The sequence below is a fragment of the Pipistrellus hanaki genome (genome assembly GCF_964339955.1).
Source record: "Pipistrellus hanaki genome assembly, chromosome: 3".
Classification (NCBI taxonomy): domain Eukaryota; kingdom Metazoa; phylum Chordata; class Mammalia; order Chiroptera; family Vespertilionidae; genus Pipistrellus; species Pipistrellus hanaki.
In genome coordinates, this window is record NC_140505.1 from 147,450,365 (window position 1) to 147,465,338 (window position 14,974).

Consider the following 14,974-nt stretch of genomic DNA (forward strand, 5'->3'; position numbering starts at 1 on the left):
GGAAGAGATTAACCAAAGAACTTGTATGCATATATGCATAACCCATGTTCACAGACAATAGTGTGGTGAAGGCCTGGTGGGGGGCAAGGAGGGCTCGAAGGAGTCAATGGGGGGAAAAAGAGACATCTGTATTACTTTCAACAATAAAGATAAATTAAAAATAAAATAAAAAATACTCCATAGATGTCATCATACTTGATGGTGAAATGTTGAAACTTTCTCTTGAAATAACAAGACAGGAATATCTGCTATCATTGTATCTATCTGACATTGAACTGGAGAGTATATTAAGATACTTTTCTGTGCAAATTATAGAATGTCCCATTAAATACGGATTAAATAATTAGGAAATTTTTGTCTCCATAACGGGAACTCTGGTGAAAAGCTCCCACATTTGCCCAGAAGCTTAGTGATGCCATCAAGGACTGAAGCACAGGTTGGTCCTTGGGATTGTCCTTGTGCAGTTCACAAGGTGCCAGCCACAGCTTTAGGAATCAGGAAGACAGAACAAAGTTTGGCCAAAGAAGAATTGCACTGCCTCCTATTCTCTACTTAACAGGAGGGGAAACCTATCCTAGAATATCTCTGGCAGAGTCTCTTCACATCCCATTGGACAGGATTGGATCATAGACCACTATCTAACTTCAAGGGCAGCCAGGAGAATAGTTGGTATTTTGGGCCTCGGAAGGGGTGTGAAGGCTCTGTCAAAAAATGGCAGAGGAGAATAGGTAGAGAACGTCTTTTGTATAAGGAACAATAATGATTGTTACAGACAGTTTAAGTAACTCACCCAAGGTCATATTTCTTGTAAGTGGTAGAGCTGGGGATTGGAATCAAGACTGTCTGACTCCAGAGACCACACTCTGAATGCCTGTGCCTTCTAAGCCTAGTGTATGACTTTGAAAGCAGTGTATTTTAACTAGAACTTAATTATCCACCCAGAACCCATAGAATAATCTGGGTACATAGATTCTCTGTGCCACTCTGAGTTTTTGTTGTACTCTATTACAGTATTCACAGCAATTAACTGGCAACCATTGAGAAGCTTAAATAAGCTAAAATTCATTTGTTTTCCACAGAAGAGTTTTAATTTCACATAGAATTATTTTAGAAATAATTATTTATAGCATTTGGGAATTTAAAAACCAATCTATTATGAATGTTTGAAAGCATGTGAGAACAGCTCATCAACTTTGAAAAGCAGTAATATGCATACGAGTCACATGAAAGGTTTACAATAATAAGATTAAGTATCACCAGGCAAAAAAAAAATCACAAAATAAAAGGACACATTTAAAAATAAAAGGGAACATCCTAAAATAAATATTTTCAGCAAAATTAAAACAGTGAAATATGCTTTTGTAGGGAAAAAGTTTTAAAATTATGAAATTACATTTCACTTCACAGTGCTTTTAAAATTATATGCATACTATCAAATGACATTATAACAGAATACTTATACCTATTTTATCACCTGTTGCAATAACAGTAGGTATAGTTAATTGACTTTAAATCTACTTAGGTAGTTTTAATTATATAAAAAAGCTAGTGTTTTATAAACCTTTGATATGTGTGTGTGTGTGTGTGTGTGTGTGTGTGTGTGTGTGTATGTATTTTGCATTGGTAAACAAAATGTGAAATTAAGTTACCCTTGGCTCTAATCATTACTATGAGAGCAGAATTGTTTGGCCTCAATAGCCCATAGTTGTATTTTTATATTTAAACTAGAGGCCCAATGCACAGAATTCATGCAAGGGTCTTGGTCCTCACAGCTGCAATGGATTGCCTTGTTCATCCGGAAAGACATCTGGAAGGTCATTTGGCTGTCCAGTCTAATTAGCACATTACACTTTTATTATCCTATATAATAAAATGCCAGGGACTATAAGTGTAACAACCAGAACAACCACTCAACCAGTTGCCCTGAGATGCATTGACCACCTCTCGGTCCCTCTTTGGCCCGGCCCATGAGCAGCAGTGGGAGGCAACGGGACAAGACTGGGGACTGGAGAGCAGCCTGAACAGGTGACCTCTTGGTCCCTCCCCTCAGCCTGCAGGCTCCAATGGATCAGCGATGGTGAATGGGGAAACCAGGTGATGGTGAATGGAGGAATGCCAGGGTTCTTGTCCCAGTGTTACAAAGGGTTCTGCAATCTGGAGAAAGAGACTGTGCATAGATGATTAAAGAATCCAGAGACGAAAGATAATTTTGAAAGGCATTGAGGGTGGAAGGATCTTTAGCTAAAGGAACTGAAGACTACCCATTGTCTAAGGACCCCCATGCTATTTATTAACACAATTTGTCCTAAGGCAAGGTGGAGACATACACTTCAAAGGGTAGGGTATCAAAGGGTATTGTTGGGGAATAGCCTACAGCTGTTCAGGTATTTGGCCAATAGGAGGCAATAAAATGCTCTGAGCTGTCTGGCAGTTAACAATCCTATTCAGGTTTGGGGGAGATGCTTTTTAGCCATCCCAGATGATTCAGTCCTGCTGACATGCTGGAATTGGCTCTCAGCAAAGGAACAGTCCTATTACCTATTTAATCTAAACCAAAATCTCACACACCCCTCCCTAAGAACAGAGAGAACATCACCTACACCTTCCCATGTGATGGGTGTCCCCACCCCCATCTGGAAAACCATTGGGCCTAGAAGTGCAATAGTTGCTCTTTTACTTCTTTTTGTTTTTTCCCCAACAACCATTCTTAGAGTCATTTTTTTAAATCCTCTTTTTGAAGAATTATATTGGCTACCACCCTGCATTCTACCATATTACAGACATCCATAATTCTTCTGATCACTTCTCCATGTACATTAAAAATATTAGCACATCCCTTACTGCTTTTGACATGATTACATAAGACATAATAACCTGTCATCATTCTTGGTCATTTCTGTTTCCACATGACTGTTTCATCCCAAACCCTGAAATTTTAGTTCTTCCCTGGCCTCCTTCCCTCCTATGATCTTGTTCTTCATTCCACCCCATCAACCTGCTTCCATAGATTAAAATACTAACTGTTAAGGTCCTTAAAAATCTCACTGTTGCCAAATCTAAGAGTCAGTTCTTTTTAAAAATTTTTACTTAAAATTTTTTAATAAGAACTATGCAGAAGAGTTTAGTCTAGAAGAGCCTACCTATTTGGTGGAATCTATGACCAGCAGTATCTGTTTTACCTGGGATCCTATGAGAAAAGTAGAATCTCAAGTTCTATCCCAGACTTTAGGCAACCTCTGTTTATCTCTAAAATGGGTAATGGTCAGTTCTTGGTCCTTATTTTATTCAACCTCACTGCACAACTGATTAATTCAACCTTCTTCTTGAGTTACTTTCTTTACTTGACTTCTGGAATACCATATGGTCCTGCTTTCCTTCTTTCTACTTACAACTCTTTTTTTAAATCTCTTTTGCTAAATCCCTCTTCTATTTAATGATCTCTAGATGTTGATGTGACCATATATGCCCTTTTACTATAGTCTTAACCAGTTTATACAAATAGGTTTTAAATTTTTCCAAGATGTAATTTCAGGAAGCTCTGGGTCATCACCCCTAGCTTTAGACAACTTTATCTGTTTGCCTCTTCAAGAATACAAACATTGTAATTTTCTATGTGGGCCATGACATGAAAAAGATTGGAAAGGACTATCCTGGATGATCCTACCCAAATTCATGGTTTTAAAGACCAATTATATATTTATGATTTCCAAATTGGTATCTTCAGATCCAACTCTCCCATGAATTCCAAACTCCTGTATCCAGTTTCCTAAGTAATATCTTTACCTGTATGTTTAATAGGCATCCCAAACTAAAAATACTCAAAAGTTATCTCATGGCATCCAGAACAACTGGTCATTGTGATGTTCACTGACTACCAGGAGGCAGACACTCAATGCAGGCGAATGCAACAGCAGTGGTGGGAGCCTCTCCTGACTCCGCAGCAGTGCTTACGGAGCAGTGAGCCGAGCGGTAAGGAGCAGCAAGCAGGCAGGCAGTAAGGAGTGAGGGGACCTGAACTGCGAGAGGGTGGCCGTTCAACAGGGAGTTCAACCAGGAGACCAGGAGTTTGACCACTTGCTGTGACATGCGCTGACCACCAGGTGGCATTGACGATGTGGTGCTGGCAGCAGGTGGCAGTGGAGGCACTGCTGGCCCTGACGGGGCCCTGACAAGAGTGGGACCATGGCGGGATGGTGCAGCAGGTGAGTGGACAGTGTCAGGCCAAAGTGGGTGTGAGTGTGGGCCCAATCACCCTGCTGATAGCCTTGCAGATGGTGACCAGTGGTGAGGGGGGTGGGGCCTCCACCCAGCTCCCAGGCGCTAAAGGAGCCTGGCGGGGGACCTGGCCCTGATCGATCGCCCCACAGGCAGGATGGTGGAGCAAGTAAGGGGGCAGTGCCATGCCAAGGCAGGGTGCCAGGTGGGGCTGTGGGGCTGCAAGGCTGGGGGCATGAGCTGGGGCTGCGAGGCTGGGGGTGTGAGCTGAAGCAGGATCTCTGCAGGCCATCCATGCACAAATTCATGCACTGGGCCTCTAGTATTTATATAACAGCTTGATTAATGAATACATATAGCATGGGCATAGGAACTGTTGAGAATTGTTTCCTTAAAGAGGCCTAATTCTAAAGAATTTTTTATCCCCTTCTTAAATTGTTTTATTTATATTTATTTGTTTCCTAATTTAAATTTATTTATTTTTCCTTTCTATTGAATTTATAATAAAATTATATAGGTTTCAGGTACACAATTCCACAACACATCATCTGTAGACTGTATTTGTGTTTACCACCCCAAGTCAAGACTCTGTTCATCACTTTTCATCTCTCCTATATCTTCTTCAACCTTCCCTCTACCATCTTATCCCACACTGTTGTCCATACAGTATATTAGTTTGAGGTGTACAACATAGTGATTAGACATTTATATAACTTATGAAATGATCACCCCAATAAGTCCAATTCCTATCTGACACGATTCATAGTTGTTACAATATAATATTGATTATATTCCCTATACTGTACTATATAATCCTGTGACTGTTTTTATAGCTGACAATTTGTACTTATTCCCTTCACCATTTTCACCTATCACACCAAGTCCCCCCTAACTGGCAGCTACTGATTTGTTCTCTGTATCTATGAATTTTTTTGTTTTGTTTTTTCATTCATCAAAATGTCCATTCATAGACAAATGAATAAAGATGTTATTATATATATATATATATATATATATATATATATATATATATATAATAGAATATTACTCAGTCACATTAAAAAGAATGTAATTTTGCCATTTGCAATAACATAGATGGACCTAAAGGGTATTATGCTAAATGATAATAAGTGAAATAATGCTAAGTGGAATAAGTCAGAGAGAGAAAGACAAATCTACACTAATAAAAAAGAAATATAAATTGACCATACCTCTGTGACAGCCACCAGCCAATCAGGAAGGAATATGCAAATTAGCAAGACAAAGATGGCAGTGGCCCTGCCCCTCAGCTGCTCCAGGCACCGAGTGGCCAGGTGGGGCAGGACGCCTGCTATGAGGGGGAGGGCAGGGGACAGAGGGAATTATCAGTTGGAGCGAAGCGAAGCCTGCAGACTCAGACCAGAGTCAGCAAGAAGCCTGCAGACTGAAGACTCTGCCTGGAGTGAAGGTGGAAGGCAGCAGCCAGAGTGAAGGCCTGGGTCCTGGGTGCCGGAGGAAAACTGGTGCCGGCAGCCAGGTGAAGGAAGGTCTACTGCACAAATCTTAATGCAACAGGCCTCTAGTAACATATGATTTCTAAATAGAATCTAAATAATAAAATAAATGAATGTCTCATAGTTTGATGTCTATTGTTCAGAGTCTTAAATACTTCTATACAACCACTGTCCTGACAGATGATTTAAATGATTCCAGATAAACACAACAAAATAATATCAATTAATGCTCAATCTAAAAATTAGATCTATATAAAACACATCTCTAAGGAAGAATCAACAACTATGGTAAGATCTGGAAAATCCTTGATTATCTCTTCTAAAGCTCTAGATGAATGAGAAACAAAAGGGAGAATTGAGAATTTTAAAGTTTTCATAAGCTTTTTTTTCCTAAAAGTGATTGTTCTATAACCATGGTAACAAGTAGTCACCTAAATAATTTTTAAACTGTTCAATAGATGAACAATAACTGCTCTCAGTGAATACACATTTGCAAGTCAACCAAACAGTATGAGCAACATGATACTAAAAGTCAGTAAGGGACAGATTCACTCTAAAAATGTAGTTTATCTATAGTGTCAACAAATCATCCATTGTTTTACCTGAGAAGTCATGTCTACAACCACAGATATCAACCCACTTATACCTATGAAAGTATGATTCCATATTGCCAAAAGCCTTAGGTATGATCAACATCTATTCTTCAAGTGACTGTGCCTCATCAGAAATAAATTCAGTTTTGTCTTTTTATATCTGATATTGAGCAATGGTTTCATCATGCTTTGACAAAGTGAGATCCTCATTTCATACCATACACAAAAAAGTATCCAGTTAATGTCATGAATAGGTTCTGTGACGTTGAGTAAAATTAAATATAATGAAACATGAAACCAATTACACTATATACTACTTGATATAAACAAGAGTTAAGTTCCTACTGCATTTCATCAGCATTAAGCGAAATGACATTACTTGAGGACCTGCTGTAATTTCAGGTGAATTAAATATTTACATGTGAAAAGCAAAATTGTCCATTGAGGGAAAATATGAGATAATATTAATAAATATCATAAAACAGGTTTAAGTCATTAAGGAAAATAATAATATTTTGGTCATATAAAAATTTAAAAATTATTCAGTAAAAGACATTTTAGAAGTAAAAATAATAGATATGACCTGGAAGAAGTTTTAAACATACACAACTGATTCAGGATCAACATCCTAATCCATCTAAAAACAATTAAGGAAGTTCTGGTCAAGATAGTGGTGTAGGTAAATGAGGTACTTGAATCTTCCATGATCACATCAAAATTATAACTAAACAACAGAACAACCATCATTTAGAACCATTTGAAATAAAATGAATGAAAGTCTTACAACTAGAGAATTAAAGAAGTAGCCACATTGAGATAGTTAGGAGGGGTAGGGACATGGAATGAGTTAGTTCCACACCCACATGTGGTGGTTAAAAATCAAGAGGGATATCTCAGCTGAGAAGATTCCTTCAAGAGGATTGAGGGGTCCAAGCCCCACACCAGGCCTCCCAGCCCAAGGTTCCAGTGCAGGGAAGAGAACTCGCCATAACTTCTGGCTGAAAAAAGAACAGTGGGGATAAAGGCGGAGGAAGATGGAGGCCGCTGGAGTCCTAAGCAGTTCCTCTTAATGGTCTTAAGCACAGACTAACTTGGACTTGCTCCCCCTGAACTCCAGTACCAGGCAACAGCTTGACAGGCTCTACAGAGTCTAAGACCATTGGAAAACACCAATGTTTACATTACGATTCATTAACAGTAGCAAAATTGCAATAATGAGGTAGCAATGAAAATAATTTTATGTTTGGGGTCAACGTAATATGAGGAACTGTATTAAAGGGTTGCAGCATTAAAAAGGTTGAGAACCACTGCACTAGAGTTATGTGGGGCGGAACTGAATTGTCCAGTATCAGGGTGAAAGCTGGGGCACAGCTTTCTCCCAAAGAGAGGCACCAGCAAAGGCATTTTGTTCCTTTGATGAGCTTTCCTTACACATAACTGGCAGAGACTCCATCAACTTGGCTCATACTGTTTGCCAGTGGCTTTTCCATATAAATGGCCTGAATTGGCTCATGATTCAGATTTTCCAAAAATCTCTCAAAAAAGCAACATCTGGCCTCAGTGTACAGTGTACCTCTCATTAAGCAGCTCCAGGCACAGCACTAGTAGCAGCCATCCTTGGTTCACAGCTTGGCCTTGCCTGTGCACCTCCAAGCCCAGCACATATGCAGATTACTTTGTAGCTCATGCCCAGTGGCCCCAGACAGAACACAGGTGGTGGTTGACCTTGGCCTTCCCTTCCCAGGAGGCCCCAGAGCCAGCGAACTCAGTGGACAGCTTCAGAAGACGTCAAAGCATCACCACCCAACCATCTCCACAAGAGACACACTTAAGAGGTGAACCCAGCAGGCACCAATAGCCCTGCTTAAGTAAGTCCTGCTCTGCGGGGTGGGCCCCAGCAAGTTGATCCTCCATGGTGGCCAGAGGTCAGTGGTCAGTAATTGAAGCAAGTCTTTGTAGCTGATCAAACTGGGAGTAATTCTCTCTCATTGACATGCCAACAGCAAACCAAGGCTCAACTGTAGTAAGTGGGTGTACACAGCCCACACTGGGGGTGGGGTGGGGTGGGTGGGTGTTGTATACACTTGGAGTGCCCAGCTCAGGTGAACAGGGAGGCTGTGCCACTGGATCCTACAGGACACCTATTCCATTAGGCTATTCCACCAAGCCTGGGAGACATATCTAACATTTAGAAACAAACACAGGGAGACTGCCAAAGTGAGGAATCAAAGATACATGCCCCAAATGAAAGAACAGAACAAAACTAGAAAAACAACTAAATAAAATGGAGACAAACAATCTACTAGATGCAGAGTTCAAAACACTGGTTATAAGGATACTCAATGAACTTAGTGATAACCTCAACAGCATAAAAAAGAACTAGTCAGAAATAAAGAATACACTAACAGAAATGAAGAATAATAATTTACAGGGAATCAACAGTAGAATAAATGAAGCTGAGAATTAAATCAGAGATTTGGAATATAAGGAAGCAAAAAACACCCAATTTGAACAGTAAAAAGAAAAAGAATCAAAAGAAAATGAGGAACCTTTGGGACAATTTGAAGTGTATCAATATTCACATCATGGGCTGGGGGATGAAGGCGGACAGAAGGAGAAGAGAGTGCACAAGAAATTGAAAGCTTATTTGACAAAAAAATGAAAGAAAACATGCCTAATCTGGTGAAGTAAATAGATATACAAATCTAGAAAGCACAGAGAGTCCCACACAAGATGAACCCAAAGGGGCCAACACCAACACACATCATAATTAAAATGCAAAAGGTTAAAGATAAATTTTAAAAGCAACAAGAGAAAAGCAGTCAGTTACCTACAAGGGAGCTCCCAAAAGACTGTCAGCTGATTTCTCAACAGAAACTTTGCAGGTGAAAAGGGAGTTGCAGGAAATATTCAAAATGATGAAAAGGATCTACAACTAAGATTACTCTACCCAGAAATTTTATCATTTAGAATCAAAGGAAAGAAAAAGAGCTTCCTACCGCTTGCCAGTGTGGTTAGTGGTTGAGCATCAACCTATGAGCCAGGAGGTCAAAGTTTGATTCCTGGTCAGGGCACATGCTCAGGTTGCAGGTTCAATCTCCAGTGTGGGGCATGCAGGAGGCAGCCAATAGATGTTTCTCTCTCATCATTAACGTTTCTATTTCTCTTTCCCTCTTTTTTCCTCTCTGAAATCAACACAAATATATATTTTTAAAAAGCGATAAACTCTCTGTCTTCATAAAATATAAATTAGAGCGTTTATTGCAGTAAAATCAACTAAAAATAATCAAGGCTTAGATTAGAGTGTTGTCAGATGGTGATAAAATGAAATCAACAGATTGGAGAAATTTTCAAAAGACAAAAATCAACAAAATGTAGTGAGTGATTGGATATGGCTGTGCGGAAGTGGGAAATGCCAAGTGTAACTTGAGGATTCTATTGTGAGTGTGGAAGGATGGTGGCACCATTTCCTCAAATGTGAAACACTCTTTGCCAACATATTGGGATTTATAAACTGTACTTAAGTCTAGCCTTAAATACTTACATTATAAAGAAAGAACAAAAATTAATTAGCTAAGCCCTTAATCACCAAATTTAGAAAAAAAGTATACTGGAATAAACACAAAGAAAATAAAAATTAGAAAAGATAAAAATATAACTAACAAAAATAGGAACAGCATAAAGTAAGATTAAAAAAAGCCAAATTGATATCTTGTGAAAATTAATAAAATCAACCAGCAACATTTAGCAAGATTATTCAAGAGAAAAGATTAAAAAAACAAACACTATTATGAATTAAAAAAAGAGATGTAATTAGAAATGCTGCAGAGAGTAGACAGAAACATTTATTTGAAATTAATAAATTTTTAGGAAATTTAACTTATTAAATTCAAGAAAGACATAGAAAACCAGAGTAATTCTTTTTTTTAAAATATATTTTATTGATTGATTTTATTTATTTATTTATTTATTTATTTTTTTTACAGAGAGGAAGGGAGTGAGATAAAGAGCTAGAAATGTCAATGAGAGAGAAACATCGACCAGCTGCCTCTTGCACACCCCCCACCGGGGATGTGCCCGCAACCAAGGTATATGCCCTTGACCAGAATCGAACCCGGGACCTTTCAGTCCGCAGGTTGACCCTCTATCCACTGAGCCAAACCAGCCTCAGCGAAAACCAGAGTAATTCTTAATCTTTAAAGAAATTGAATCAGTAGTTAAATCTCTCCTTCCCCCACCAAACACCTGATCTATTAAACATAATGCCAATTTCATATACTCTTCAGAAATGAGAGAAACTAAAAATGACAGCATAGGAATGCGAAATTATAGGCCAATCTGACTCATCTAAGTCATGTGCCATTTAACAAGTGCATTGCTGAGTGACTAGTCATGATGTTCAGGTTAAAGCACATGTGTCAAACACAAGGCCCGCGGGCCAAATCCAGCCCGCCAGGCCTTGCAATGTGGCCCGCACCGCGCTGTCATCACTGCACTCCGCTGTCAGTTTATGACATTGTCAGTTTATGACTGTTCAGTAAACCATTCGGCCCGCAATTTAGGCTGGATTTTAGATTTTGGCCCCTTCTCTGATTGAGTTCGACACCCCTAGGTTAAAGGAAGAAAGTGTAGCTAGAGCAGAGGTGTTGGAACAGGGCTGAGGGAGATTAGAAAGTAGACTGATAGAGTGAAATATACGTATAAACTTGAAAAAAAGGGATGGTATTTGAGTGACATAGAGAATGTCACTTGAGAATTACACAATTTAAATGGCTCTCTGTCAAGCAATACTTACTTCAGAAAAATGTGTAATATTACTCTCGTTTCCAAATAAAGCTGTAGCAGACTGGAGAACTAGAGAAAAATGTCTATGGGTTAATTTGTGTTTATTTGCCTAAAATGTTTATTATATTTTACATGAGATAAATTCTCACCAGAGAAATGACACCCCAAAGCAAGGCCACTAACATATCTAAATTTGCCACGCAGCGCCGAGCTCCGCAGGCTCTGTGTGTACCTCATGATTTTGGCAGTGGATGTTAAAAACCCAATGTTCATCTGAAGGGACTATTTTGGTGTAAACATTGGGGAATGTGACAAAATTCATAATGCCATGTGCATCCTCCCTTTTGTGCAACGCAGTCATTCAGGGCAAACCAAGAAAAACATTGTAGGATTTCAATATGAATGAGGGGCACCTGTGACTTTGAGGACACAGATAATGAGAAGCGGTTGAAAAGACTGCCGCTCAGCAGCATCCAGAATAATTTCCTCAAAATCTTTCCGTGGGCTCACATTTCACTTTGGGCCAAGCAGGACAAGTGGAAAAGTGGTTAGAAATGATCAATGAGCAAGTGATGCCAAAGAAACTGAATGGCCTGGAAAGAAACTGGGAAGTCTCCCGGTTACAGAAGAGTCAGTAAAATAGAGCTTGAAGGTAGAATGCAGGGCACGGAGACAAACAATGCCCGAGGCATGGCAAAATAATGCGCGAAGAGCCAACAGGGCCAGCCAGAAAAGACATGTGCAGGAAAAGTAGGACAATGAGAGCATGAGTCCTGCCAGATCAAAATCGAGAACATATTTATAAAAGTCTTTCAGAGGTAAGCCAAATTTTTAGGATTTATTTTGAAGGCCCGGGAGTATTTGGGGATGGGGTGGGCTGGAAGGAATGGGAAAATATTTAATCTTAGAATTGTATAGAATGTACTTGAATAATGATTACGGAAGTAGTTGAATGCACCTAACTCTTAACATATTCTTCTACGTGTCTTTAAAATATATTTTTCCCCCTCTAACTGGAGGATTAGAATATAATCTGTCCAAAGCTCTGAGTTGAGTGGGTGTTGGACCGTGGGGAGAATCTACAGTTAGCAGTTACTGGGAAATATTTGTTGCTTCCTGAGCAACCCTGCCCCAGCCAGATTTTCAGTGGTTACTAAAAAGGCTACAATGGTTCCCTTGAATCTTCTCCTTTCAGTTGAGAACAGAACCTAGCTCCTCCCAATCACATCTTCTTTTTAAAGATGTGTAACTGTTGGAGCAGGTGAAGAGGCTGCCAATGAGAGGTCAGTAGTTCATCCTGGAGTCCTCCATCCAGAGTCCATATTGCAGGGGCTTTGAGAAGGCTTCTCTCTCCACCAACCACAGAGATTCTCCTGCCCAAAGGGAAGACTTCAGCTGGTCAGGAGAGAACAGGGAAGAACTTCTTCAGACTCCATTACAGAAGTCCAATTCTGAGTGGAACTACTGTAAGCATGTGTGTTTAAAATAAAAAAGAACTTACTGTTTTTTGTTTTTTGTTTTTTTGTTTGTATTTATTACTTATAAGATAAGAGGAGGCACACTAAATGGGTACACATACAACAGAACATCAAAATAAACATAAAAGATCTAAAGTGAATTAAGGATAGCATAGGGATGAGAGAAATACAGGGCAAAAGAGTTAATGCAATCAAACTCTAAAATTAGCTCAACTTCTTACCATCACAATCACATCAGCAAACACAAAGAATTATATAGTTCTCATCAAGCACACTAGTTCCTCAGGAGAGAAAGAACTTTCTCGGATTCTAAATTCATAGAAGAATAGGTTCTGCCTTCTAGATATCTCTCAAGATATTCCTGTTTCTTTCCATTATCAAGCCATAAATCCAGCCGAAACTCACATCTTTCATCTAGATTGTTTTAATAGTCTCCGATCAGTCTTCTCCAGATCCTAGCATAGTTCCCATACCACAAGGTCTTTTAAAATGCAAATATAAGCACATCTCATTGCTTTAAGGACAAAGTCCCAAATCCTGAGTACTACATACAAGGCACTACCTGGTCCCAGCCTATTTCTCCAGCCTAATGACAACAAAGGTCTGGGCGTATGCTCTGCTTAGCAGGCTTTCTCCTCTCCTATCCACTCACCCTACCTTTTTTAATAGCTAGCTCACAGTCCCTATTACTTTACATGTGTCTGCGCAATAGGCTTTACCAATCTGACCCTAAAGGCATTTCAGTTTGTGAAGATGCTTTTTTTTTTTTTTTTTTTTTTTTTTTTTGACCAGATCTCGACACAGGACAAAATGGTTCTCAAGAAATGAAGACACTGCAGCAAAATGACTTGAGCCTCTTTGGTCATTCATAATTACTACATTCTTTTTTCTTAAATATTCGTACCTTCTAACAACTAATTAAGCAAATAAGCGATATAGAGCCATCCCAATAACTCCACTACCAGGTGTGAAAGCAAGTGTTAGACTGAACTCTACGACAGTTTTCACCACTTATATGCAAGCAGTTGCAGAGAGTTATTTATACTGTAAACTCAGTGATGCTTGTCTCTCAGCCCTTTCAAGTTCACACCATGCATGAAAGGCTCACCTGAAATGTGACTGTGATCCAGTCCCAAGATGTGCAATGAGTTCTCTAAGTCAGTGAGGGACAGAGGACAGGTTCAGAATTAGGCCAGAGGGCTCCACTCTGGAGAGTATAGATAGGCTTTCTCATAAAGGTGAGAATGCCTTCCTCCATACCTTAAATACCACTTATTTATGCTGTGAAAAGTAACTTACAGTGTCTACTCTGCTAACTAAAACACCATCTGGTGTTAACTGAGGATAAGGGAACTGCTGGGAAAGGCATTCTCCCATAGGTAGTCTTTCATCCTCAGGAGGCTGCAAAGGAATGGGCTTTGAACCTGGAGTAATGGCTTACCTAGAACAGTGGTCGGCAAACTGTGGCTTGCGAGCCATATGCGGCTCTTTGGCCCCTTGAGTGTGGCTCTTCCACAAAATACCACAGGTTGGGCGAGTCTATTTTGAAGAAGTAGCGTTAGAAGAAGTTCAAGTGTAAAAAATTTGGCTCTCAAAAGAAATTTCAATCGTTGTACTGTTGATATTTGGCTCTGTTGACTAACGAGTTTGCAGACCACTGACCTAGAAGTAGATCCCCACAAAACCTGAACTGCTAATCTCCTCTCTTTGCTCTGTCCAATATCCCCATCTCTCTTTCCCCTTCTGCCTCCTGTCTGTAGTACTACAAGGTCTTTTCTCTCATCTTACAAGCATATTCATGTCTTCTCTTAACTTCTGACTCCCTTTAACCTGTTTCTTCAACCTCTACTTTCCCATTCCCTTATCTCCTATGGATCATCCATCATCCAAACTGATTTCTGTCTCCTTTGTTTCCAATGAAAAGGCTCTTGCCCAAGTCACTAAGAATCAATTTACTATTTTGGTTTGAGGCATTTACAGAGTCAGTATACAGGGGCTAGCAAAAGTAGGTTACCAGTTGTGAGTAAATGAACCAGAGTTTATTCTTGTACTGTTACTTATTGTATAGTTAATTATTGTATTATTTATTTATATTACAACTGGAAACCTACTTTTGCCCACCCCTGAATTAATTAAGGCAGGTGAGGACACACTGTGGAAACCCACTCCTAGTCTTAACGGCCTTGCTTAACGAATGTTTATTTTTCGTGTATGTCATCACCTACTCATGTAAATATTCATCTTGGTTGGCCTTCCAGGTGGTTATTAGGGGACTTTGGCTCCTTCCATCTGTGGTTCCGCCATCTCCTCGGCTGGACCTCTCGGTCAGGCAGCTGAAGAGCAGAGTGTGGAGGGTTGGGTGGGGCATGTGGCAGAACTGGAGAAATATACAACTTCCACTCTTATTCCA